This window comes from Zootoca vivipara, chromosome 13 (genome assembly GCF_963506605.1).
Source record: "Zootoca vivipara chromosome 13, rZooViv1.1, whole genome shotgun sequence".
Taxonomy (NCBI): domain Eukaryota; kingdom Metazoa; phylum Chordata; class Lepidosauria; order Squamata; family Lacertidae; genus Zootoca; species Zootoca vivipara.
Genome location: NC_083288.1, coordinates 53,444,735 through 53,463,549, shown reverse-complemented (window position 1 = coordinate 53,463,549; position 18,815 = coordinate 53,444,735). Strand labels below are relative to the sequence as shown.

The following is an 18,815-nucleotide window of genomic DNA, read 5'->3' as shown; positions in this document are numbered from 1 at the left end:
ATAAATATTGTCTACCAACAAGTACCGTGTTTCTCATATTTTAAGTCATCCCTACAAAATAAGCCATGGCAGGATTTTCCTGAGTTGAAGAAATATAAGACATACCCCAAAAATAAGCCGTAGTGGTGGGAGCAGGTCTGGATGGCGCCATGGAAGAGGAAGATGCCTGTCAGCGCCCGGAACCGGCTGCTGCTGCCCCTCCAAAATGTCCAGCAGCATGCACCGCGCCAAGCGCTGACCCGGCGGGGGGACACAGCAAGAGCCGCAGTGCGTGCTGCTCCGAGCCCCGACCCGGCGGCGGGACCCGGCAAGAGCCTCAGCACGCGCCGCGTGGAGCCCCGACCCGGCGGGACCCAGCAGCGTGCTCTGCTGAAGCGCCGACAACGCGCGCAGCAGCAGCCAGTTCCGGGCGCCGAGCCGCGACAGGAAGAGGAGGGACGCAGCGGGACGCAGCTACAACGACAAAAAACACCCGGCCGAGCCTTCATTGGCCGCCGCGGCTGCCACTCGCTGGTCCCTCCCGGAGCTCCTTTGCGAAGAGGCTGCCCACTGGAGCTTTGAACTGCTGCGTGCGGAGGCAGCAGCGGCGGTGAGTCTTGCTGGGAGCTCGGCGCCAAGCAGGAGCGAGTGAAAAACGCCCCGAGCTTGAGCGTGCTGCGGCTCTTGCTGCGTCCCGCCGTCGCGTCAGGGCTTGGAGCAGCGCGCGCTGCAGGTCCCGCCGGTCCCGCCGCTGGGTTGGCGCTTGGCGCTGGCGCTCCTCCAAGCCCCAACCCGGCGGCAGGACGCAGCAAGAGCCGCAGCGCGCGCTGCTCCGAGCCGGGATCCGGCAAGAGCCTCAGCGCGCGCCGCGTGAAGCCCCGACCCGGCGGGACCCAGCAGCGTGCCCTGCTGAAGCGCCGACAACGCACCCAGCAGCGCAGCAGCAGCCAGTTCCGGGCGCCGAGCCGCAACAGGGGAGGTACCATACAGACACCCCCCGAAAATAAGCCATAGGCTTATTTTCTTGAGTAAAAAAATTATAAGACATGACTTATAATATGAGAAACACGGTATTATAATATTCTACAAATTACTACCATAAAATGTCTCTATCCTTTCTTCAAAATTTAACCCACTTACCCACAACACACTAACCCACAGAGCATCTTCAACAATATACCGTATATTCTGGTGTATAAGACGGCTTTTGAACCCAGGAAAATCTTTTCAAAAGTTGGGGGGCCGTCTTATATGCCGGGTACAAGAATCTGCAGTCGCCGCATACGGTGGGGGGAGCTCAAAAACGGCCGCATCCCCACTGTATGCAGTGACCATATGAACGCAAAGAAGCGCGCTCGGGAGGGGGCTGCTTCCCGCCAGGGAGAATGGCTCCCTCATGGCTTTGCGACCTGGATCAGAGCAGAGATACAGTTTTGTGTATTTCATTGGTGTCAAGCTGCTGCCTCTTCTCTTTTTGTCAGCGCAAAGCAAAGGGATCTCTCTGTCTCTCTCTCTCTCTCTCCGCTCTCTCTTTCACTGCTCTGCTCAGCGTCTTTCGCTGGCTGTGTGAGCTTCCGATGTCTCTGCCTCTCTATCTCTATCCTCTCTATGGTTTCTTTCCCCCTTTTGCTCGATGACTCTGCCTCTCTCTCCCTCTCCCTCTCTATGGCTTCTATTCCCCTTTTGCTCACTCAGCCAGCCTCGTTGTCTCTCTCTCCGCTCTCTCTTTCACTGCTGCTCAGCGTCTTTCACTGGCTGTGTGAGCCTCCGATGTCTCTATCCTCTCTATGGTTTCTTTCCCCCTTTTGCTCGATGTCTCTGCTTCTCTATCTCTCCTCTCTCTGGCTTCTTTTCCCCTCTCAATAACTAAGCAAACAAACAAACAAACAAACCACCATTTCCCCGGCTGCAGACTTGAGTGCTGGAGAAGACAGCCTCCCCTCCCCTCCCCGCCAAAAAAGGGCTGGAGTACATCCCAAATTCTATATTTTAACATGAAAGTAAGGGGTCGTCTTATACACCCAGTCACCTTATACGCCGGCATATACGGTACACAACAAAGTCTCCTTCTTTGGAGTCTCCCTCTTTGGAGGTCTTTAAGCAGAGGCTTGACAGCCATCTGTCAGGAATGCTTTGATGGTGTTTCCTGCTTGGCAGGGGGTTGGACTGGATGGCCCTTGTGGTCTCTTCCAACTCTAGGATTCTATGATTCTAATGTGTCAGTTAATGCCAGCCAATAAAGGCAGTGAAAACTACAGGAAGGCCCCACATCTAACTGTATTGAGTTCTTCCTCTATCACAGGGGTGGCCAACTCCCAAGAGACTGCGATCTACTCACAGAATTAAAAACTGGCAATGATCTATGCACATTTTGGGGGGGTTCAGGTCAAAGTTGTTGAGCTTTTGTAGGGGAGCAGAGGTTGTTGAGTTTCTTTTTCAGGGGAGCCAAAGCTTTTTATGTGGGGGGGGGGGTGATCTACCGTGATCTACAACAGATGTCCAGTGATCTGCCACAGACATCTGGTGATCTACCTGTTGGAGATGCCTGCTCTATCACAAGCATTCATGAATTTTGTTTAATAAACTGGAACTCTAAGGCTCTAATTAGCTACTCTCTTCATTGCAGATGGTGATGAATTGGAAAGGAAGAACAAGGGGGAAGGGAAGAACAGAATCCACATAGCGGAGAAGTCATATAAATATTCAGAGTGTGGAGAGAACATCCGTCAGAGCTCCCGGTCCACCTCCCATCAAAGAAAGAGCTTCGTTCAGAGGGATAGCCTCACTTCACACAAAACAGGACAGAGTAGGGAGAAATTGTATCAGTGCAGAGAATGTGGGAAGAGCTTCATTCGTAAGGATAGTCTCACTTTGCATCAAAGAATTCATACAGGGGAGAAACCCTATCAGTGCTTAGACTGTGGAAAATGCTTCCGTCTGAAGGGAAATTTCACTTCCCATCAAAGAATTCATACAGGGGAGAAACCCTATCAGTGCTTGGAATGTGGAAAGAGCTTCAGTCAAAGCACCCATTTCACTTCCCATCAAAGAATTCATACAGGGGAGAAACCCTATCACTGCTTAGACTGTGGAAAATGCTTCCGTCTGAAGGGATTTCTCACTTCCCATCAAAGAATTCATACAGGGGAGAAACCCTATCAGTGCTTCGAATGTGGAAAGAGCTTCAGTCAGAGCTCCAGTCTCAGTTCTCATAAAAAAACTCATACAGGGGAGAAACCCTATAAGTGCTTTGAATGTGGAAAGAGCTTTTGTCTGAGTGGTGATCTCACTTCCCATCAGAGAATTCATACACGGCAGAAACCCTATCAGTGCTTCGAATGTGGGAAAAGCTTCGGTTATAAGACCGCTCTCACTACCCATCAAAGAATTCATACAGGGGAGAAACCCTATCCGTGCTTGGAATGTGGAAAGAGCTTTCGTCAGAGTGGTGATCTCACTTCCCATCAAAGAATTCATACAGGGGAAAAACCATATCAGTGCTTGGAATGTGGAAAGAGCTTCAGTCAAAGCGCCCATTTCACTTCCCATCAAAGAATTCATACAGGGGAGAAACCCTACCAGTGCTCAGACTGTGGAAAATGCTTCCGTCTGAAGAAAGATCTCACTTCCCATCAAAGAATTCATACAGGGCAAAAACCCTATCAGTGCTTCGAATGTGGAAAGAGCTTCAGTCAGAGCTCCAGTCTCAGTTCTCATCAAAAAACTCATACAGGGGAGAAACCCTATCAGTGCTTCGAATGTGGAACAAGCTTCGGGAAAAGCTGCCATCTCACTTCCCATCAAAAAACTCATACAGGGGAGAAACCCTACCAGTGCTTCGAATGTGGAAAGAGCTTTGGGAAAAGTTGCCATCTCACTTCCCATCAAAGAATTCATACAGAGGAAAAACCAAAAAAGAAAAGTAATGTAGCAAAAATTATTAAACAGCCCTCATAAAACACAATTGTATAGAAAAGAGAAGGGGGGGAGAGAATAACTAAAAATACCCTTTATCACATTTGTATCATATGATTCATCAACACATAGGGAAGACAGGCGCCCCAGCTCAACCCTGGGTGCCCCCCTCTTCTCCCCCTCTCCCCCCCTGAGAGATCCTTCCTTCCCTGCATTCCTTGCAGGTCCCTCGCACCTCCAACTCTCCTCTTCCTATCTGTGTCCTTAATTCAAAATAAAAGAATCTTAATATAAAAGATACAAAAAACTGTGAAAAGGAAACTCCCAGCTCCCTCTCTGAAAATCATCTGTTGCAACAATTATTCATAATTTGCACTCCAGAATAATCCCATCTGGATTTTGTATCCAGCCTTTTTCTTCCCCTTCAGCAAGATGACACTTTCCCTACATTTCCCTCCGTAGCCCAGATTTTACTTTCTTGGGCTCCTTGATCACTGCAGATGGTGACAGCAGTCACGAAATTAAAAGACGCCTGCTTCTTGGGAGAAAAGCAATGACAAACCTAGACAGCATCTTAAAAAGCAGAGACATCACCTTGCCGACAAAGGTCCGTATAGTTCAAGCTATGGTTTTCCCAGTAGGGATGTATGGAAGTGAGAGCTGGACCATAAAGAAGGCTGATCGCCGAAGAATGGATGCTTTTGAATTATGGTGCTGGAGGAGACTCTTGAGAGTCCCATGGACTGCAAGAAGATCAAACCTATCCATTCTTAAGGAAGTCAGCCCTGCGTGCTCACTGGAAGGACAGATCCTGAAGCTGAGGCTCCAATACTTTGGCCACCTCATGAGAAGAGAAGACTGCCTGGAAAAGACCCTGATGTTGGGAAAGATTGAGGGCACACGGAGAAGGGGACGGCAGAGGATGAGATGGCTGGACAGTGTTCTCGAAGCTACAAACATGAGTTTGACCAAACTGTGGGAGGCAGTGGAAGACAGGAGTGCCTGGCGTGCTATGGTCCATGGGGTCACGAAGAGTCGGACACGACTAAACAACAAGCCCAGCCTTCAAATCTTAACCACTCAGACAGTGAAATGTGACTCTTATAATGATTGTCTCAAAATCCAAATTAGTATTTCTCCAGTATCTAGGTCCAGTTTCTATAAAGTCTTATTAAAACTGTTCCATCAAATCTCAGCCACAAGTCACAATCCACAATTATTATCTCTTTTAATGTTCATCCAATCCTGCTTCCTCTTCTTTCTTCTTTTCCTAATCTTTGGACATTTTAATCCACAGAGGATGGGGAAGGAGGAATCTTAATTCCCTTTCCTCATACGAGATCATAGCTTTCGTTGTTCACCGTTTCAGGAGTTGCATTGCATCCCCTTTTAGGACCCTCGTACCTATGGGACCGCCTCTCCCGGTATGACCCGCAGGGGACATTAAGGTCCACAAATAATAACATACTGGAGATCCCGAGTCACAAGGTGGTTAGGCTGGCCTAGACCAGGACCAGGGCCTTCTCAGTACTGGCCCCGACCTGGTGGATCGCTCTGTCTCAGGAGACTAGGGCTCTGCGGGATTTGTCACCTTTTCGTAGGGCCTGCAAGACAGAGCTGTTCCGTTTGGCCTTTGGACTGACGCAGTCTGACCCCGGGGTTACCCTCCCCTAAGGTTTCATCTCATAATAATGGTTTTATCTTTCTTGTAGATTTTTAATTTTAAAATTGAATTTTAACATTGTATTAATCTGTATTTTAACTGAATTGTTTCTTTCATACTTGTGTTGATATTTTTGTTGTTAGCTGCCCTGAGCCCGGTCTTGACTGGGAAGGGCGGGGTATAAATATTATTATTATTATTATTTGTCGTGAAATTACAAACATCTCTATGTCTAGCCCCTGCAAAGCAAGCTGGGAAAGCTGCAAAGCATTGTGGAAGTCTGGTTCAGCTCAAACAGCCTGGGCTTGGGAAACTCACCTTTTCAACTCAAGGGAGGAAATTCCTGTTGTCTTTCCCTGGCCTTTGATTTAAGTGCTAATTTTCACAGCCTTGCAGCTGGTTTATCTCACATTCTCTTGATAAGAACTAAGATAAGAACTTTTGCCTGAGAACAGGAAGGTTAGGTTGCCTTGGAGTGATTGATGTGTAAACACCGAACATCAGCATAAGCTCCTTAATTGATTGACAAGACAAACGCTCTGTGCTCTATTGATAGGTCCATTTGAAAGTAAAGCTAATGTGGATTGGTCTGTTACCTGAAATCCCACCTGTGCTTGCGTGCACGCCCTTAAGGGGCTTTTGGAGATTTAAGTCTGAAAAAAAAGTGTTTTGTGTTCTGCAAATGGCTTGCAAGGTGTTTGCCTGTTTTGCTGTCTTGCCGGTTCCAAAAGCCTGAGAAATGCGGAGCTTGCCAGGCTTCTGCTGCAAGTTGCCAGAATTTTTTCCAACACCATTCTAAGTTCGGGTTCGTAAGTAAGCTATGTTTATTGTTTTACTTTCGTAATCCCTTTTCTGAGAACTGTTATATTCTGTTTGTTTAACTGTCTTTCTACAATAAATAGTTGAAAGATATTTCTGTGGGTTTTGGTCCTTCCTGGCTTCACATTGCTAACCAGTCCTTGCTGCTTTGCCTCCTACCAGAGTAATATCTGTCCAAACGGCTTGGTTATAGCGTTTGGTGGTGGCAGTCTACCGTCATTTTAGTAAGGCAACGGGGTATAGCTTGGTCCTCCCCGGAAAGGGGGCAGCCCAGAGGTCTTCGGAGGGAGAGCTGGCATGCCAAGGTGGGGGAGAGACAAAAGGTACCCCGTGCCCTTACATATTATTATTATTATTATTATTATTATTATTATTATTATTATTATTAGTATTATTTTGCTGGCTGTACATTTTTCTCTGCCGATCATTCCCACACCAGCTCAGCCCAACCTCGTCTTTCTCTCTGCTCCTGTTCTTCCCTCGCCTGCTCAACACAACCTTCTGCCTCTCCCAGCAACTCCTTTCCGGCGACTCCCAGCTTAGGACCCACACATTCCCCTCGGTCTCTTATTTCTGGGTCTTCAATTCCAAGACGCTCCATGTCTGGATGGAGAGCAGAGCTGCAGAAGCTTCTTCGGAGTAGATGCATCTGGTTCCCAATAAATCACGCAGGGGCGAAGTTCGTGGGCAAAAGAACAACTTTTGACTAAAGGTTTTTCAGCTTCTGCAGTTTATTGCTGGCAGTGGGTAGGTGGGGGTCTGGGGAGCAGATATAACAGTGGGGACCATCCATGGGAGGGCAGGGGAGGCCTGAGTGGGTCAGCACCCCCCGTGCAAACCTAGCTCTCCAAGAAGGGAAAGAGTGACCAGCCGCTTGGACTTTGGCCTCTTCTCTCCTCCGGCAAAACGAGACACACCGGAAGAGGGCGGGGAAAAGTCCCGGGCCAAGAGAGGTCTGTTCTGTTTTGTCCCTGCCAAACAGCCCACTCCGAACTGGCTGCGGCGAGAAGCAAGAGGACAAGAGAAGGGAGGCCGCCACTGGCCCCCATCACTGGCGGAGCAGCGAAGAACATAAGCGAAACCCTGCAGGATCCGACCATTGGTCCACCCAGCCCAGCGTCTGGTTCCCACTGTGGCTGACCAGATGCCCCCAAGGGAAATCCAGGAGTAGGACCCCTCTCCGCTCCTGCCTGTGGACTGTCTGGCCAGAGTGGTGCATGCTCTGGTTGTCTCCCGCTTGGACTACTGCCATGCGCTCTACGTGGGGCTACCTTTGATCAGCTACAACTGATCCAGAATGCGGCAGCTAGACTGGGGACTGGGAGCGGCTGCCGAGACCATATAACACTGGTCCTGAAAGGCCTACATTGGATCAGGGTATGTTTCCAAGCACAATTCAAAGTGTTGGTGGCATGATCTAAACTCTGGAATAAGGGCATAAAATTTACGGCATGTACTGTATTAAAGGAAAACAACATAGAATCACAGAGTTGGAAGAGACCACAAGGGCCATCCAGTCCAACCCCCTGCCAAGCAGGAAACACCATCAAAGCATTCTTGACATATGCCTATCAAGCCTCTGCTTAAAGACCTCCAAAGAAGGAGACTCCACCACACTCCTTACCGGTAGTAGCAAATTCCACTGCTGAACAGCTCTTACTGTCAGGAAGTTCTTCCTAATGTTTAGGTGGAATCTTCTTTCTTGTAGTTTGAATCCATTGCTCCGTGTCCGCTTCTCATGAAGATGATGTATCGATGATATCTCACTCCAACCAAGTTGGCAAAAATGTACAGGACTAGAAGTAAAAAATGCTGGAAAAGTTTAGATAAGGATGGCGATCTTTACCACATGTGGTGGCTGTGTAATAAAACAAAGGCATTTGGGGACAGTATATACAATGAACTTAAAATAATGTTTAGATATACCTTCCCTAAAAGGCTGGAGGCATTTCTTTTAGGAATGCTTGGGGAGGAGATACCAAAAGAAGACAAAAAACGTTCTGTATGTGACAATGCCGGTCAGAGTTTTGATGGCTCAAGGATGGAAACATCAAGATCTGCCGATTATGGAGGAATGGCAAACAAATATGGTAGAGTACGCAGAATTAGCCAGGCTGATTTGTGAGCAGGATGACCAGACATTCCAAAAAGACTTTTACATTATTATTATTATTATTATTATTATTATTATTATTATTATTATTTAGTGTTGTACAGTACATTTATGAACGTTTATTTTATATTTGGGACCCTAAAATTCCTATAACAGCAGCTGTAGCTGGGAAAATGTGCTCCTAGCCATGGAGGGTTCTTGAAGGTGACAGAGAGGGGTCCAGGAGCACCCCAAAAACCTGCTCTTTCTGGGGGGGGGGGTTACCCTGCCCCCAGCCAGCCGCTCTCCAGCCTCCCAGCCACAAAGCCAACAACCTACGAGGTTCAAACTCTGTTAATTTTCTACTCTTTACACAGTAGGTGTAGCTGGGTTTTTACAGATCCTGCTGGGTTTAGAAGACTTTATTAAAGCAGAATATAAAATTTGAAGTGCGGCACAATTCACCACCAGCATTTGAAAGCAGCAAACAGAAGTTCCAGAAGCGAAAAGCTTCATGGCTACATTCCTGGTGTCCAGCAAAGAGAGGTTTTGTTAATGTTTCTAACTTCCCTTTTCCGTTTGCGGCATCCAAGAAGGGAACGGTCTCCCTCGGAAGGTGGTGGGCAAGTCATAGAATCATAGAATCACAGAGTTGGAAGAGACCACAAGGGCCATCCAGTTCAACCCCCTGCCAAGCAGGAAACACCATCAAAGCATTATTGACATATGCTTGTCAAGCCTCTGCTTAAAGACCTCCAAAGAAGTCCCGGTAACTAGACTTGACAATCAACAGCCTTTCCTTGGAGCTCGTCAGGACAGAAATCCACGGCAAGAATTTCCTTCCATTTCCACCTGTGCGCATCCAGACGCGTCCCATGTGCCCCTTTTACCATTTCGTTTCCCACGGCTGCTGCAACCGTTCTCTCCGTTTTATGTACATGTTATAAAATGAAATATTTCAAAAAACTTCTGCGGAAATAAATGACAACAAGCAGTACGGCTTCTTCGTCTTGAGCAGAAGGACGGTGGTCCTTGCCTGTGTGCCGACAGCTCCACATTCTTCGGGAGAGGGTGCCTCCGGGGAAAGGGTGCGCCCACCCCTAGGCGGCCACCCAATGCACTCCCTGGCGCCCATAGAGGGCTCCTTGGCCGAGCTCACAGAGCCAGGAGGTCTGAGCTGGTGGAGGTCTCCACGAGGATGGAGCCCGGGGGGCAGGCAGGGGGTCCCCCTTGCAGCCGCAGCACCTGCCCACTGCCAGCGTCCGGGGGGGCCTCCGCAGCCAAGACTTTGACGTACCCCAGCCGGGTGCTGCACAGGAACCGCCTGGCCCACACCTGTGGAGTGGGGACCAAAAGGAGAGGAATGAGAGATGGTAGATTGGGAAGGGATTTGCAATTTATGGCATGTTGTGAATTGAAAGAAAACTACAGGAGTAGTTACGTAGACTTCGGGTTGTGTAAGCGGCAAACCCGGAAGTATCTTTCCAGGTTTTGCTGCATGCGCAGAAGCGCTCTACCCAGTTGCGAAAACCTCGGGATCCAGCCGGACCTCCGGAACGGATCCCGTCCGCAACCAGAGGTACCGCCGTATATGAAAATGATGTGCCAGCGGTATTTGACTCCCAGTAAGTTGACGGAAATGTATAGGACAAGTTTCAAATATCTGCTGGAAATGTAAAGAAAAAGAAGGTGCCTTTCATCATATGTGGTGGAACTGTAAGGTAACGAAAGCTTCCTGGGAGATGATATATAATGAAATGAAAGAGCAAATGCTAAGAAATAACCTTTGTTAAGAAACCAGAAGCTTTTCTGTTAGGAATTACAGGTGCCTCCATCAAAAAGGAAGAGAAAAGATATGTTATGTATGGAACAACAGCTGCCCAGATGCCCAGAGATGGAAAGAAGGCAAAGTCCCGACAAGAGAGGAGTGGCAAGCTATGAGGGACTATGCCAATGGCAAAACTGACTGGAAAACTGAGAAACCAAGAGGACAAAAACTTTACAAAAGAAGTTATTTAGGAAACCACTGCAAGCAGATGGAAACACGAGCAGGATTTCGATCTCACTTGTAGTGTAAGAATCACCGCGGACAATGTGGTTTGATATAAAAATTGAAGTATGAAAGAACACGAGAACAGGGCCTTTTCTGCAGTGGCTCCCCGTCTGTGGCATACTCTCCCCAGGGAAGTTCGCCTAGCGCCTTCATTATACACCTTTAGCCACCAGGCAAAAACGTGGTTTGATTTGACATCCTATACCCTTTTTAAAATGCTGGCTCTTTTGAGTGGTTGTTTTTTATTGCGTTGTCGTTTTTTGTTTTGATTTTGCGTATCCTATATAATGAAGTGCAAGTGTCTCTGCGTCCAGTCTCTGTGTCCGTGCTACTGCGCATGTGCCCCACGGACACAGGGATTGGACGCAGAGACACGAGGCATTCGGCTCCCTCCCCTTACCAGCTCCAGGCTTGGGCTCCGTTCCAGCCTCTTCACTCCGGCCACAGGCGACAATTGTGCAGCCGCCTCCTCAGCTCCCTCTTTCGGAGCACCGGCGCCCAAGTGGAGCAACGTGCGGGGGGAGGAGGAGCGGGAGACGGCCACAAATTCGGTCACAAGACGGAGGCAGAAAGAACCGCTTGGCCTCAGTGGCGACGGCGTCCCCCAGCCGCCTTTCAAACTACGCTTCCCAGCAGCAATTAAAAACTAACGAGGGCGGTTGGCGGGCTGGTGTTGGTGGTGGGCCAGCCACGTTCCTGGCTAGCGAGGCCGCCACAAGTGTTTTCCCTCCCGCTCTCTCCGTTCCTATCTCTCTCCCCTTCGAAACCTCCCCCCCCCACCGCCCGAGGAGAAATGCTGCCTGGGTTCACTCGCAGGGGGGCGGGGCCTACAGTTCGAGTCCGCCTCAGGCTGGCCGAGGGAGGTGGGCGAGGGGCTGAGGTGATTCTCTCCCCCCCCCCCAGGTTGTCTGAGGAGAAGCACTGCAACGGGTGGCAGCCTCTGTTTCTGGGCTCCCTCCGGGAAGGAGCGAGCCGATGCAAGCAACTCGATCTCCCCCGGCACCTGTTGTTGGAGCGCTTTCCCATTTCCTCCAGCTGCGCCCTAAAGCGCAATCCGGCAGGTGCGTCGCCTGCCCCCCCTACAAAAAAGGACCCAGATATTTGAATGAATGAATGAATGAATGAATGAGTCCCCCCCCCCAAAAAAACCCACACGGTTTTGCTTGTGAGCGCAGCCCGATCCTGTCACTGTTCTAGCACCCGTTAATTTAACGGGCTTCATGATACTAATTTGATATATTATCTGAACTGCCCTGAGACCTTCGGGTATAGGGCAGTATGGAAATTAAATAATAAACAATTATATGCAGTAATAAATGTTTAAAATGAGACTCCATGGAGGGCGGGGGGATGAAGTCGTGAGTTTCGGATGAATCTCTTTTTATGGATATGTTTTTCGATTCTTTGTTTATAACTTTGTATTCGTGGAACCAAATGAAAAACAAAAATGAGAGGATTCATTCATTCAACGCCCGCCCCAGTTGGTGTTCGGGGCAGGGGGAGAAGCCGGCAGGACCCGAGAAGAGGACGGCCCCACAGGAGGGGTGCGGCGGATGGTGTCCCTGATTCCACATTCCTGCATTGCGGGGGGTTGGGCTAGATGACCCTTGGGGGTCCCTTCCATCTCGACAGTTCTGCGGTTCCACCTCAGGACCGCCGATGGCGCCATCCATCATGGACTCAGTCCTCTTGCAGACCCCAAACCCCCCTCCTGGCCCAGAGCTTCCTCCCAGTTCATAGAATCGTGGAGTTGGAAGGGAGCCCCAAGAGGCAGGTATCGGAGCTTTAAAAGCATAGAACTGTTGGGCTGGAAGGGGTCCCCAGCGGTCATCTAGCCCAACCCCCTGCCATCCAGTCTGTACCCTCCCCGGGACAGCCTTCCTTCTGTCACCCGGAGCCCTGGGGGTGGGAGATCATGCCAATGCTCTTGCCCCCCCCATCCCACCCACCTCGATGCGGATGGGCTTCCGCGGGCGCCGGCGGCAGAAGACGGCCTTGAAGTTGAAGTCGGGGCTGGAGGTGGCCTTGTGGAGGCAGGATCGCACCGCCTGCCCTTCGGCGCAGAGCTTCACGTAGACATCTGGGGCTGGAGAGAGAGGGAGGGGGAGACACCCCAGTCATTTGCCCCCAGGCCTCTTGTGGGACCCCTCTCCCAAGGTGAGAAGTATGTCAGGGCCCCTCCCTCACCAGCACCCCCCCCGGGCACAGGTAGACTATCCCTGAATGTGGAGGCTCTGCGCCACAGCTCAGAGCTGCTGGCCGGCCTCTCCTGCCACCTCCCCCTTGAATTCGCCACATGCCGTTTTTGCAAGCCGCCCAGGGCATGCCCTCAACACCCACCTTGTGGCAGTGAGATCCACAGAGCCATTGTCGTTTTATCTGCCGTTCCTGCATCACAGGGGGTTGGGCTAGATGACCCTCAGGGTCCCCCTCCAGCTCCACCGTTCTACAACTATGTCTGCCGTGGGCAGCTCAAGGCTCCCAAAAGGGGTGGCATCAGGGAGAGGGGAGGGTCTTTCTGCGGAATCACGGAATTGTGGAGCTGGGAGGGACCCCCAGGGGTCATCTAGCCCAACCCCCTGTAACGCAGGAGTCATCGCAAGCTCCACCGTTCTACAACTATGTCTGCCGTGGGCAGCTCAAGGCTCCCAAAAGGGGTGGCATCAGGGAGAGGGGAGGGTCTTTCTGCGGAATCACGGAATTGTGGAGCTGGGAGGGACCCCCTAGGGGTCATCTAGCCCAACCCCCTGTAACGCAGGAGTCATCGCAAGCTCACCTTTGCTGGAGTTGGGGAGCGCCAGCCCCACGGCCCGATGAACCCAGACGGAGGTGATGAGCTGGTGGGATCCGGAGCAGCAGCTGCAGCGTGGAGGTGGGGGGTCATTGCGGTTGATGGCCCTGGGGGGGGGGCAGAGAGGGAGGGAAAGAAGTGTATTTTTAGCTTTCCAGGAACATAGATCTCTACGGGCCTCCCAGGGATCATCCAGTCCAACCCCCTGCAATCCCTGCTTAGGGCTCCTTCATCTAAAGCCCACCCACCCGCTAAACTACCCTGTGAACTGCAGGGCTCTGCCAGGGGTACATGAGCTCCCAGAAATAATTTTTGTGGGGTGGGGGGGTGCTTTCAAAATAAATACACAGCCGAGGAGAGAACCCCCCCCACCCTCTGTCTTTCTGGTATCACACAACCGGCTCCATCTGTAGAGAGGGGAAGGCACTCTGCCCATGCCCAGAGGAACACTTGTCACCCTCATTAAATCGCAAAGTTGCAAAGCTGAAAGGGGCAGGTGGGACCGACCCAGCTGCTCCGAAGGGGCCCGTCAGGCGAGGCGAATGCACTCTGCAGATGCTCAGAGGGAAGGAGGGAGGGAGGGAGGCGGGTGGGTGGGTACGGGTTGAGGGGACCTGCTCACCGCAGCCTGGCTGGGCGCTCGCTGTAGATCCGCAGGAGGAAGGCGCTGCTCTGGCCGGGGTCGAAGGTCGTGGGCAGGAGGGAGTAGCGACCCCCGGGCACCTCCGCCCGGAGCAGGACACTGCGGGTGTTGATGTAGGTGGAGCCAGCCATTCGGGGCGGGATGCGATGCAGGCGCCAAGTCCGGTTCTGCTCCACCTGCGAGGAAGGGAATGACATGGAACGGGGAGGGGTCCCCAGCGGTCATCTAGCCCAACCCCCTGTAAGGTGGGAATCGCCGCTCAAGGGGGGAGGGTGGACAGCCGGCCTCTGCTCAAAGGCCTCCGTTGGGCTGGATGAGTCCTGCAATTCAAATTTCAGCGCCAACGGCCCCCTCCTCAGCCCCTCCCCTGCCAGGTCAGGCAAGGCCTCCCCCCCCCTAGGGCGGGTCATTAAAAACCTAGTTTTGAAAATGCCTTCTCCAAAGGTCTTATCTTACTACACTAGGAATTATATGGCTATATCTGAAATTTCATGCATATCAGTTAATATCTTGACCCTCCTCCACGAAAATAGCTGTTTACTTGGCCGTTTTCCTATTTCGTGAAGACTGAAATTTAAATTCGGTGGAGAAGGCTCAAGATATTAACTGATATGCATGAAATTTCAGATACAGCTATATAATCCCTAGTGTAGTAAGGTAAGACCTTTGGCGCAGGCATTTTTTTTAAAAAAAAGTTTTCCATGAACCGCCCTGCTCCCGCCCCCCAAGAACCTCCTGCCCCCCAGAACAAGGTGCTTGGACTCACGCTGAAGAGCTCGAAGCCAATGGGGAGGTTGTGCCCCCCAGAGCCAGACCCCCGGAGCTGACGGGTGTCTTCCTGCTGCAAGGAGATCAGGACTGAGTCTCGAAGTCCAGACACATCAAAGAAGAACTGGGGGAGAAGAGAAAAAACGTCAGCCAATTGTTTTGACTGCATATATATAATATGATATGTTAATACATATATATAACATGATATGATGATGATGATGATAATAATAATAATTTATTATTTATACACCGCCCATCTGGCTGGGTTTCCCCAGCCACTCTGGGTGGCTTCCAGAAGGATATTAAAATACAATAATCTAATAAACATTAAAAGCTTCCCTAAACAGGGCTGCCTTCAGATGTCTTCTAAAAGTCTGGTAGGTGTTTTTTTCCTTTTGGCATCTGGTGGGAGGACGGTTCCACAGGGCGGGCGCCACCACCGAGTGAGAGTTCCTTCAGCGGCGGGGCAAATGCACTCTGCACATGCACAGGTGGCACTCAAGTCTACCTAATGCACCCTAGGCATGCACACCACAGACCCCAGGCCCTTGTTCCAGGCCAAGCCCTGTGGTGGGTGGGGGGCTCCTGCTGTCCTGGCAAGCTTTTGGGGGGTGGGCCTCTGGGCTCCTTGACCCTTTCCACACCCAGGGAGAGGGGCCGGTTCCCTGCAGAGGATTGGCAGGCCTAGTCTAAGGTGCCCCAGAGCCAAACCTGGCTGGCTCCCACTTGGATGGTGCAGTGGTTAGAGCACTGGGCTAGGACATGGGGGAGACCAGGGTTCAAATTCCACACCCCCTCAGCAGCTCCTGGGGTGATCTTGGTGGACGGTCGCTGACTCTCAGCCTACCCTACCTCGCATGCTGTTAATACACACACACACACACACACACACACACACAAACACAGAAATTCCGACCGTGAAAAGTTAAAGTGTGGCTTAAATTCGCGAACTTAAAAAAACTGGCTTTTACGATATCGCTGCTGAAACAGAAATACAGGAAAATGGAACGGGGGTGAGTGCCTGTGGAATTTTAAGGGAGCAGCTTATATTCGGGGATCGTCTCCCCCCCCCCTTGAATTTTAAAGGTACTGCTTATATTCAGGTCAATATGGAATTTCGTGTTTTTATCTTGCTTTTTTATGCTGTCAACCTCCCTGAGATCTATGGATGGAGGGCAGTACACAAATTTAATAAATCAATAAATTTACGTAATTGAACTGCACAATTGGAAGTGACCCCCCAGTGGTCATCTAGTCCACCCCCACCTCCCACCCCGCAATGCAGGAATCGCATTTTATAGGTTGCAATTACTGACATTGTGCGGTGGTTCTCTGTTGCTTGTGAGCTGCTCTGGGAATCATTGGAACGAAAAGCAGAAATACGGTACTATCAGTCAATCAATCAATCAATCAGTTGTCAGAGTCTGGTCTTGGTGGGCTGGGGGGGGCTGCAGGAGCCCCCGGCTCTATGTGATGAACCTCCACTGCATCTGGGAATCTCACATCCCCACCGTGATCCCTGAAGGGGACCCCAGCGGTCATTTATTTCAACCCCCCACAATACAAGAATCGCAGTTGAAGAATCCCTAAGAGACGGTTGCCTGATCTCTGCGTAGAAGTCTCCCGTGAAGCCTAGAAGGCAGAGTTGGAAGGAGTCCCCAAAGGTCATCCAGCCCAACCCCCTGCAATGCCATGTGGTGGGGTCCCCCTGGAGGTGAAAGGAGACTGGGTGGGCTCTGGGGGGCTGTTAGAAACTGTCCTGCTCAAGGAGCAGAGGGTGTTGACCTGTCTCACTTCAAACCTCCCCCCCCCCTTCGCAGGTTCCCAGAATGGCAGAAGGTGAGCCAGAGAAACCGGAAGCAAATGGGGGTCACCGTCCGGGACGATGGCGAATTCTGGTACGCTTAGGGTTTTTGGGGTGTGTGTGTGTGTCTCCATTGGTCTCTCTGTGATTGTGGTGCCCCTCAGAGTCCGATTCTGCAAGGCTCCATTTCAGGGGTTAGCAGGACTCTAGGATGTGGAAAGACCTCAAGGCGGGCTGATCCCTCGTTCCGTCTCCAAAGGGCTCCTTGGAAGACAGGAGTGCCTGGCATGCTCTGGTCCATGGGGTCACGAAGAGTCGGACACGACTAAACGACTAAACAACAACACAGGGGCCTTCCACATCTGCCCCCCCCCCCGGACCCCGTGTTCGTTTCATTTCTTGCATGGGACACGTCCTCAGAGATTATTTTCGGGAGGGAGGGATGGATCTCCTGCCTGGGAAGCCCCCCCCCGCTCGCTGAGCTGGAGTTTTTTTTTTTTTTTGAGGGGGTGTCTTGTTGGAGCCATTTCTGAGCCCAAGGCACCTCCTGCCACTACGCAGACTTTTGCCTCTTCTCCATCCCAGCCTTTCCTTGGGATCCAGGAGCCTGGAGGTACTATGTTGGGGGAGGGGGAGAGGAGAGCCCCCCCCCCATGGCCACCCTAGTCTCCCTTGCGGTTAGTCCGGATCAGATGTGGGCTCCTTGGGGCAGAGTCCTTGGCACAGATGGAGGAGGTGGGGAGGGGAGGGGAGGGGGCAGCCCCTGGCGCGCAGGCTCAGAAGGAGGAAAAGTGAAGGCAGGGAGAGAGAGGGGCGGGCTCCATGCGCTCGGCTTTGCAAGGGTTAAAAGGAACAGAGCTGGATTCCTAGAGAGGACAGGAAGTGGAGGGGGTTGAAAGTGTTCCGGAGCGGAAGCCCCTCCCTCCCTCCCTCCCACCCACATCCCCTCCTGCTTCCTTCTCTCTCCTGGACTCCGGTGAGTGAGTCTCCTCTCTTAGGCTGTGCTGGGGGTCCCAGAGGTGCAGGGAGGGCTATTTCACCAGAAGGGGCAGAATAAGTTTGATTTCTATTCACAAACTGGGGTGGGAAGGAGGAGGAGGAGGAGGAGGTCCGTCTAAAACAGGCATACCCAAATTGCAGCCCTCCAGATGTTTTGGCCTACAGCTCCCATGATCCCTAGCTAAGAGGACCAGTGGTCGGGGAAGATGGGAATTGTAGTCCAAAACACCTGGAGGGCCGAAGTTTGGGGGTGCCTGGTCTAAAACCTTAACAGAAAGCATACCATGTACACAAAATCACAGAGAAAGAACGAGAAAGTGAAACTCAGGAATAGGAAGAGGAAAGAATCTCCACACATCAGATCAATACTTTTCCCACTAAGAAATGCAAACTGACAATACCATGCCAGGCTTATGAAGTGGGGTGAGGAGCAAGCAGAGGAAATTGGAATCACTGGAGAGGTTTAGAAATGGGGCTTCTGTGGGGAAGGGGCTGCCCCATTTGTGCTTCTCCAGGGGCAGGAGAATATCTAGGGCAGGAGAATCCCTGCAGGGCCTCTGAGGCTCCCTTTGCTTCTTCCTCTCTCCCAGGACCCTGCAGCTTGTTTTGGCTCCTCGACTCCCCAGCAAGGATGAAAGAGACGGATTCTGCAAAGCTAGCGAGGATGGAAGGGGGAAGGTGGACGGTGGACCTGGTCAGGTTGCCTCCTGCATCCCTCCCCGCAGCCTCTGAGCATTCCCTCCCTGGGGCCTCCAAAGAAGGAGACTCCACCACACTCCTTGGTACGGTAACAAATTCCACTGCCGAACAGCTCTTACTGTCAGGAAGTTCTTCCTAATGTTTAGGTGGAATCTTCTTTCTTGCAGTTTGAATCCATTGCTCCGTGTCCGCTTCTCTGGAGCAGCAGAAAACAATCTTTCTCCCTCCTCTATATGACATCCTTTGATATATTTGACCATGGCTATCATATCACCCCTTAACCTTCCCTTCTCCAGGCTAAACATGCCCAGCTCCCTAAGCCATTTTTCTTCTTTGATTTTTTCTTTGATTTTATATGCTGTGATCTTCTTTGTGAACCACCTTGAGACCTCTGGGTATAGGGTGGTGAAGAAATTAATAATAATAATAATAATAATAATAACGGGAGAGAACAGAGAACATTCAACATCGCAAAGCCGAATGCCTAGACAGGAGCTCTTGTGGCCGTTGTGCTTAGATTAAGCGTGAGTTATATTCACTTTTCCTCTTCTGTTGCTAACGAAACAATACAGAGTTGGTCTCCTCAT

The 18,815-nt window shown here is 51.0% G+C and overlaps 1 pseudogene; it reads left to right on the top strand.

The window, feature by feature from the left end:
- The window catches only part of LOC118095142 (zinc finger protein 420-like), a 29,828-nt pseudogene that overhangs the window by 4,413 nt on the left and 6,600 nt on the right, over positions 1-18,815 (top strand).